The sequence below is a fragment of the Pongo abelii genome, chromosome 13 (genome assembly GCF_028885655.2).
Source record: "Pongo abelii isolate AG06213 chromosome 13, NHGRI_mPonAbe1-v2.0_pri, whole genome shotgun sequence".
Classification (NCBI taxonomy): domain Eukaryota; kingdom Metazoa; phylum Chordata; class Mammalia; order Primates; family Hominidae; genus Pongo; species Pongo abelii.
In genome coordinates this window covers 27,283,818-27,293,937 of record NC_071998.2, presented here as the reverse complement: position 1 = coordinate 27,293,937, position 10,120 = coordinate 27,283,818, and the positions used below count along the sequence as shown (strand labels likewise).

Genomic DNA, 10,120 nt, shown 5'->3' with positions numbered 1-10,120 from the left:
TACTAACATCTTGTTCTTCAATCATGACTTTCCTCCAAAATATGACCTTGTAGATTCAAAGCCATGTGAAGTAAAAGGGGTATAACAATATGGCTGCAAAACGGTTATTAAAAGTTCTTCTCAAATAATGCCTTCAGGGAATATAAGTGGGAAAAAATTTATAGTGAAGACACAGCAAACATGCACAAAAATTTAAAAAATTATAAACAAGCCTTTATAAAAATTAAAACTTTTGATTTTCAAAAGCATATTTAAACAAATGAAGATGTAAGCTACCTGATGGGGAAACACACACACATTTACATACACAAACATATGTATGTTTGATGGGAATCACACATACACACACATACACACACACATACACACACACACATATCTTACCATGACATTTTTTCCAGAATATATGATGGTATAAATAACTCAAAAAATCAATACAGAAAAAAAAATCAACTAAAAATGGACAAAATATTTTGAACATATATTTACAAAAGAATATATAACCAATAAACGCATAGAAAGATTCTTAACATTATTAGTTATCAGAGACATTCAAACTAAAGTAGGAATGAGATAACTTGCTTACCAGCTAGAATGGCTAAAAAATATATATAATTCAAAGTTTTGTCAAGAATGTGGAGCTCTAACTCATTCTCACATTTGTAGTAGAAACGTAAAATGATTCAATAACTTCGGAAGACATTTTGGCATTGTTTCATGAAGCTAAACATAATCCTAGCTAATCATATAGTCGTTCTACTCCTAGTTATTTACCCAAGAGAAAAGAAAACATATTTTTACAAACAGACATATCCAATAATTTGCACACAATTTATATTAGTTTTCTCTTGCTGTGAAAAAAAAATCATCTCAAAATGAGCAGCTTAAAACAACACCCATGAATTATCTCACAGTTCGGTAAGTCAGAAGTCCAAATAGGTTTGATTATGTTTTCTCCTTAGTGTCTCACAAGGCTTAAATCAAAGTCTATTCCATAATAGTTTACTTTGTGAAATATCTAGGAAAAAAATCTACTTCCAGTTTCATTCAGGTTGTTGGTAGTCTTCATTTCTGTGTGGTTATAAGAGAGAGGCACACCCTCCTCAGTTTTCTTGCTGGCTATTATCTCAGAGTCTTTCATCTAGAGATTGTTCTTCACTCTGCATATAAAACTGTCCATCTTCAAGCCTTAATAGTGTGACAAATCCTTCCAGTCCATTGAAACTCTGTGACTTTCTCCTCTGCTATCAGATAGAGGAAACTCTATAATTTAAAGGGGCCTCGAGGAATCGCCACACGTCTTCCACAATGGTTGAAGTAATTTACACTCACACCAACAGTGTAAAAGCATTCCTATTTATCCACATCCTCACTAATATCTGTTGTTTCCAGACTTTTTAATGATCACCATTCTAACTGGCATGAGATGGTATCTCATTGTGGTTTTGATTTGCATTTCTCTAGTGTCCAGTGATGATCTAGAAGCAGAAATACCATTTGACCCCACAATCTCACTACTGGGTATATACCCAAAGGATTATAAATCATTCTACTATAAAGACACATGCAGCCGGGTACAGTGGCTCATGGTTGTAATCCCGGCAGTTTGGAAGGCCAAGGCGGGCAGATCACGAGGTCAGGAGATCAAGACCAACCTGGCTAACATGATGAACCCCGTATCTATTAAAAATTAAAAGAAAAAATTAGCTGGGCGTGGTGGTGGGCAACTGTAATCCCAGCTACTCGGGAGGCTGAGGAAGGAGAATGGCATGAACCCGAGAGGTGGAGCTTGCAGTGAGCCGAGATCTTGCCACTGCATCCCAGCCTGGGTGACAAAGTGAGACTATCTCAAAAAAAGAAAAAAAAAAGACACATGCAAACGCGCACATATGTTTATTGCAGCAGTACTTACAATAGCAAAGACTTGGCACCAACCCGAATGCCCATCAATGATAGACTGGATAAAGAAAATGTGGCACATATGCACCATGGAATACTATGCAGCCATAAAAAAGAATGAGTTCATGTCCTTTGCAAGGACATGGATGAAGCTAGAAACCATCATCCTCAGCTAACTAATACAAGAACAGAAAACCAAACACAGCACGTTCTCATTCATAAGTGGGAGTTGAACAGTGAGAACATATGGACACAGGGAGGGGAATATCACACACTGAGGACTGTCAGGGGGTTGGGAGAAGGGTAATGAGAGCATTAGAACCAATACCTAGTGCATGTGGGGCTTAAAACCTAGATGACTGATTGATAGGTGTAGCAAACCACCATGGCACATGTATACCTATGTAACAAACCTGCAAGTTCAGCACATGTATCCCAGAACTTAAAGAAAAAAAGGCGGGGGAGCATGTGACTACATAAGGCAAAGCCAGACAATCTTCCTTTTAGTTAACTCCAGATCAACTGATTAGTAACTTTAATTATATCTGTTGAATTCCTTTTACTATGTAGTCTTACAAAACCTTGAGGATAATATCTCATCATAATCACAGTCCCTGAAATATGGGTGGGGATATTGTACAGGGAGGCATTTTAGAATCCTACTTCCTACACCACTTTATTCATGATAGCCCAAAGCTGGAAATAAAATAAATTGTCTGAAGCCAGTGTTTTAGAATTTTTTACGGTACTACACCAATTGCAAGCACCAAATTTGGTTCCAGTATTGATTGTTTTATAACAGACAAAACACGTGGTGACTTAAAACAACAGTAAATATTTATTTAAGCCAGAATCTGTTACTTAGAATATGGAAGGGAAACTATAGAGACACTTACATATGCTTTCATGTCTTAGCTGACATGACACAATGGTTGAGTGCTGGACAAGCATCTCTCCACATGACTTGTCCATGTAGCTAGCTTAACTTTCCCCCACAGCATGATACTCCAAGGGGATTAAGACTACTTACATTGTAATTAATAGCTTCAACAGTTATTGTACCTATATATCAGAAATAGAAGATACTGAGAAATTGAAATAACCTACTTTGACCATGTTCTATCAATTATGAATTCACAGAGGCCCGTAATCAAGAGAGACAGACATAAATTATGTCAATGGGAAGAACATTTAGTAATTATCAGAATTTTGGGGGCGGAATTAAAATATTTGATAACTCACACTTTTAAGCAGTAAAAACTACAGAAAAAAATTGGAATACTTGGAATGAAGGAATAATAGCTGCAGAATGCCAAAGTTGGCATTAACTTTGAAATTCTGAAATATTTTTAATTGAAAAAACATTTTTTGAGCTATAAAGACTCTAGTAATTAAGATTTTTTATTGGTTTGATAATTTTGATGCAACTTCCTGGTCAATTCACATAAATTTCAATCTCAATTATTTTTTTCTGAACGAACTGAAGAATTATTCAATGTCATACTCGTGTGCCTTTTGCAGTTATGGCTGACTTAGAGTTTAATGCAGTATGATTAAAAATTGGGACTATAAATGTAACATATCAAACCTGTTATTGTGTTGCCTTACATGCTGCCTTAGTCCATTTAGGTTGCCATAACAAATGTCTTAGACTGGGTGATTAATAAACTACTGATTTTTTTTTGCTTACAGTTCTAGAAGTTGGGAAGTCTAAGATCAAGGATCCAGCAGATTTGGTTTCTGGTGAGGTCTTGCTTTCTGCTTCCAAGATGGCACCTTGTTGCTGTGTCCTCACATGGTGAAAGGGCAAAAAAGGGGCAAGGAAGTTCCCTCAAGTATCTTTTATAGGGGCACCAATCCCCTTGAGTGTCATGGCTCCTAAACATGCCAGGGAGCTAATTTATGCTCAGTTCATAAACCCAATAAAGCAACATTTGCCACTGGAAAGGCCTGTAACTATGATGATACAGATTTGGAAATTTCTGAAGGAAGACTCTTATAAATATATGATGCATTTTATGCACTTTTTCAGGACATAAAAATACTCAAAAAGGAGCTCTCTCTCCCTCACACACACACAAAACAAGAAAACCTGATGAACCATTGACCCAAAGTAAATGGTCCTGCCACCTCAATAAACATTTCTAGGCTTTATTTGTTCTAATTATTTCTTGACACTTTTAAGAAATATGTGAGACCTCTTTGCGCAGTAGTGCTAGTGGCTTTGCAGTTCGGTCCTCGGACCCGGCAGCCGCCACTGGTGCTGAGCTGTTAGGAAGCCCCAGTCAGCGAGCTCGTTGGTGCTTGAACCCATTGTCATCCCTCCGACTCACCGGCAAAAATAAAATGGTTGAAGCAGATCGCCCAGGAAAGCTCTTCATTGGTGGGCTTAACAGGGAAACAAATGAGAAAGCTCTTGAAGCAGTATTTGGCAAATATGAACGAATAGTAGAAGTACTCTTGATGAAAGACCATGAAACCAACAAATCAAGAGGATTTGCTTTTGTCACCTTTGAAAGCCCACCAGATGCTAAGGATGCAGCCAGAGACATGAATGGAAAGTCATTAGATGGAAAAGCCATCAAGGTGGAACAAGCCACCAAACCATCATTTGAAAGTGGTAGACGTGGACCGCCTCCACCTCCAAGAACTAGAGGCCTTCCAAGAGGTCTTAGAGGTGGAAGAGGAGGAAGTGGAGGAACAAGGGGACCTCCCTCACGGAGAGGACATATGGATGATGGTGGATATTCCATGAATTTTAACATGAGTTCTTCCAGAGGACCACTCCCAGTAAAAGAAGGCCACCACCAAGAAGTGGGGGTCCTCTTCCTAAGAGATCTGCACCTTCAGGACCAGTTCGCAGTAGCAGTGGAACGGGAGGAAGAGCTCCTATATCACGTGGAAGAGATAGTTATGGAGGTCCACCTCGAAGGAAACCACCGCCCTCTCGTAGAGATGTTTATTTGTCCCCAAGAGATGATGGGTATTCTACTAAAGACAGCTATTCAAGCAGAGATTAACCAAGTTCTCTTGGTACTAGAGCTTATGCATTACCACCACGAGATTATACTTACCGTGATTATGGTCATTCCAGTTCACATGATGACTATCCATCAAGAGGCTATAGCGATAGAGATGGATATGGTCGTGATTGTGACTATTCAGATCATCCAAGTGGAGGTTCCTACAGAGATTCATATGAGCGTTATGGTAACTCACGTAGTGCTCCACCTACATGAGGGCCCCCACCATCTTACGGCGGAAGCAGTCGCTATGATGATTACAGCAGCTCACGTGACGGCTATGGTGGAAGTCGAGACAGTTACTCAAGCAGCCGAAGTGATCTCTACTCAAGTGGTCGTGATCGGGTTGGCAGACAAGAAAGAGGGTTTCCCCCTCCTATGGAAAGAGGGTACCCTCCTCCACGTGATTCCTACAGCAGTTCAAGCCGCGGAGCACCAAGAGGTGGTGGCCGAGGAGGAAGCGGATCTGATAGAGGGGGAGGCAGAAGCAGATACTAGAAACAAAACTTTGGACCAAAATCCCAGTTCAAAGAAACAAAAAGTGGAAACTATTCTATCATAACTACCCAAGGACTACTAAAAGGAAAAATTGTGTTACTTTTTTTAAATTCCCTGTTAGGTTCCCCTCCATAATTTTTATGTTCTTGTGAGGAAAAAAGTAAAACATGTTTTATTTTATTTTGACTTTTGCATTGCTTTTCAACAAGCAAATGTTAAATGTGTTAAGACTTGTACTAGTGTTGTAACTTTCCAAGTAAAAGTATCCCTAAAGGCCACTTCCTATCTGATTTTTCCCAGTAAATGAGGGAGGCAATTCTAAGATCTTCCACAAAACATCTAGCCATCTAAAATGGAGAGATGAATCATTCTACTATACAAACAAGCCAGCTGTTAGAGAGGGTGGTTGGGGTATGCTACTCATAAGATTTCAGGGTGTCTTCCAACTGAAATCTCAATGTTCTCAGTATGAAAAACCTGAAATCCCATGCCTATGTAAGGAAAGTGCTATTCACCCAGTAAACCCAAAAAAGCAAATAGATAATGCTGGCCATTTTGCCTTTCTGACATTTCCTTGGGAATCTGCAAGAACCTCCCCTTTCCCCTCCCCTAATAAGACCATTTAAGTGTGTGTTAAACAACTACAGAATACTAAATAAAAAGTTTGGCCAAAACCAACAAAAAAAAAAAAAAAGAAAGAAAGAAATACGTGAGAAATAATTATTTACCCCCTTAGAACTCACAACATTTAAACAAGCCCAATATTATGTAAGTCATTTGCTTTCTGGAGACAACCTAGTCCCCATTTAGAAATTACATTTAAGCCTATTTATGCTAATATTTCTAACTCAGTCATTTTAAAATGAGACTGCTACTAAAAAGAAAACTCCAGAATCTGTCCAAATTGCAATACAACAGACATTCCTGTTAGACTTCCTCTGTACCTCAGAGTTTTTTTCTTGTAGAGGCTTTAGTGATCTCCTTTCATGTCTGCTGGAATGTCTGGTCCAACAATGGACTTCTGATACAAAAACTGACCTTCTTGGCCCTGCACTACATACCATTAGAGCATTATCTGATAGCTGCTTGCTGGGTTCTTCTGGGAATGGATGCTATTACATGCCTTGAGACTATGACTTTCCATACCTGGCTGCCCACTATGACTGAGTCATGGAGGCAGCAACTGAGGCAGATTAAAAAAAAAAGCTTTCTGAATTTAATCCCATAATATGCCAAAGCATGAAAGATTTTCATGTGCTATGGAAGAGAAAGTGGTACTTTAAATGATAGACTAGAATCTAGGACCTCTGGCATATTCATCGCACCTAGAACTAGAAATTGCTTCCCTTGCTAGATGCAATGAAACAATAGAAGTCTACCCCTCTTTCAGGCCCGTCATTCAACTGGAGAACAACTCGGGATAAACTAAGTGGACAGAAAATGGAGTCCTGCATACTGTATGTATGACAATGATATCATCGTGCATGATGAAAGCCATTGGAGAGCTGCTGCCTTCCATCTCCTAACCAGGATATCTCTCATTAAGGGTCAGAAATATTGGCTAAATTTCAGGCGGTCGCCTTAGTGTTAGAGGATTCCCTGGCCAACAATAGGCTCCATCAACACATTTTATAGACTCTTGGGCCATTGCTAATAGCCTGAGTTCTGGTCCAGCCAATGGCAACAATTCTTTATTCAAGTTGCTCCTTTAGGGTAAAGAACTCTGGTAATTTCTTGCCCTAACAGATAGCCAAAAAATTAAATTAAAGCCACACACATCTCTGCACATTCTAAAGCCACAACACAAGTCATTGACAAGAAACTCTTTATGCCCTTCAAAGTTCAAGACATCATTTACAGTGACCAAGACAAACATTCCCCTTCACAAAATGCCAAATGATTGACTCCATTATGTGGCATTCAACAGAACATTAACCTTTCTTACTGGTTTCAAGCTGTGTGCTTCAATGCCTTACTTAAATAAGTTCAAATTTAAACATCAAGGGTAGAAAATAATGTAACTGAATTTTGGATGTTTGACTCCCAATAAATTTTATATCCTGTTATTTCCCTTTTGTCTCACATCTGGACAAGTTGTTAAGAAAGGCCAGATACTCACTCCCTTGAAACCAACAAGGACATTCAAGCAAGACAAACCCAACCAGTGTGTCGCAACTCTGACTGAGGGCCCACTATCTGTTACACACACACACACAAGCCACTTGCTCTTTCTCCTTTGTTGAAGTCATTTTTTCACTAACATAGGAGTCTTCTCTGCTATCAAAAAGCCTCAATATGTGAGTAACACATCTTTTTATAACATCTTGGCATGTGTCCATCTCAACATCAAACAAAATTTGGGTAAAGGTCAGTCCCATCCTCTATGGGACCACCAAAAAAAACGGATCCTTGAAAGAATAGATCGATAGATGGCACAGAGCTAGTCACTATATAGCTGCCAAAAATTACTTCACTATAACCATTTTATTGTATGTTGAAATCCATGCATTATTGTAAAACTATGGAACTCTTTATGGGGCATACTTATCTTTTATGTTCCACAAAGTCACAATATATGGTATGAATAAAAAATTAATATTTGATTAAATGAAAATTTGTTTAATATGTATCATGTATATAGTACACAAGATAAAATATTATAATAATTAAATTATATCTCTCTGTCAAAATAATGTGTAACTCTCAGGGAATATAATAAAGTTCACTAGATTTAAACCTACTATGTGTCAAGAAATATTATGTGAAATATTTTCAATGTTTAATTCAAAATTAAGGTAGTCAAATTCTGAAAACTCACATGATTGGAGAATTTAAAACTCCTAATTGTGTGTGTAGATTGAATTTTCCTATAGTCATGAACTTCCTTATGAGAAGCTGAGCTTCCTTTTTAGAAGTTGGTCTGATCCAAAAAAACTGTGTAGAAATTAAACAGTGTTTGAGAAACTACACAACCAGAAATAATATCAATAGGAGAGGTGAGGAATGGAATGACCTATTTTGAAGGGAAAAGCTCTCATTTTATCTGGTAAGTGCACTAAATATAAAACTTTCCATTAAAATATTAGAGAAATAGCTAGAAATAACTTGTTAAACACTGAAGAAGACTCAAATGCAGCATAGTACATTACATAGAGATTTTATGAATAAACAAACAAGGGAAACTTCATTTATTCAGTACTTAGGGTGCTATGTGAGTGTGGGCATAAATGATCCCATTTAATTAGCAAATCATTATGTGTTAAATTCTGTTTTTAATAATATAAGGACAAGTACAAATAAATTTATTTTTCTGTCACTATGTGTCAGTTGCCATGCCAAGAAATTTATAGACCAATATCAAACATTATACAAATGTTTCAACAAAGGATTTAATTTCTCCAATTTCTTAATGAAAAACGCAAGTTCTGCAGCTATGTTTTGCAGATGATGTGAAATTAAGGGTCAAACTCTTAGTAGACAAGATACCACAGACTCATCACAATAAATTTCTAAAAGGAAATTGGTAAATATGCATCTTGAGATTATACAAAATAAACATGAAAACATAAATCATTTTGTTTACTACTATCAAAGCAGCCAGGTAACAGAAAGATTCATAGTTAGAGAAATAAATAGAAACATTTTCTATTTATTTTATTTTTCATGCTTCAAATACTTGATTATATAAATTTAAAAGCAAATAAAATAGTATGCATAATAATTTATATTAAAAACATCAACATGTTAGGCATGGAACCCTATATATCAAATCCTTATAATAATCATTTTATAAAGCGCAAATTTATATGTGTGCATGCCCGTGCTCTTTATTCTATGCTTTAAATTATTTAATGTTCAATATTATTATAAAACTCATTATGTTATCAATACAAATAAAAAGGTGGCATTCAAATGTTTATCAAATTAGCACATAACAAGCAACCAAATAGTAACTTTGTATTTTTTTAGCAGTAAACTATTAATTCTGTGACAACAAAGGCCTGCACCTCTTTTACTCACAATTATAACCATGATGCTTGAAATATGACACCAAGCATAATAGACACAAATAGATTTGCTTAATGGACACCAACAAATAAATGGATGAATTAATTAAATGTATACACAGATATTTCTTAGTTTTCCAACTTTTGTGTATTTTAGAATGATTACTAAAATTTATATTGAAATAGTAAATTTTAGCATTTCCTTCACCATGCCTTTTCAATTAGGTTTATTCCTTTACATTTAATTTCAAATCTGCTTTCCTCAGCATATGGTGTTCTCACATACAATGAGAATTATATAGATATACAGTTGACCCTTGAACAACACAAATTTGAGCTGCCTGGGTCTGCTTATATGTGGATTTTTTTCGATACAAGTTGCATAGAATGCACCTGCCTCTCCTGCCTCCCGTGCCACCTCCTCCACCTGTTCTGCTCCTGCCAAGCCCTCCTCTCCTTCATCCTCCTCAGCTTATTCAATGTGAAGACAATGAAGATAATGACATTTATGATGGTTCATTTCCACTTAATGAATAGTAAATGTATTTTCTCTTTCTTATGATTATCTGAATAATATTTTCTGATCTCTAGCTTACTTTATTGTAAGGATGCAGTATGGAATACATATAACAAACAAAATATGTGTTAATTTACTATGTTATCAGTAAGGCTTCCAGTCAACAATAGGCTATT

General features: G+C 36.8%; 1 pseudogene; it reads left to right on the top strand.

Moving 5' to 3' along the window:
* Positions 1-4,230: 4,230 nt before the first annotated feature.
* Positions 4,231-5,420, top strand: LOC100448577 (RNA-binding motif protein, X chromosome-like; annotated as a pseudogene).
* Positions 5,421-10,120: the final 4,700 nt, after the last annotated feature.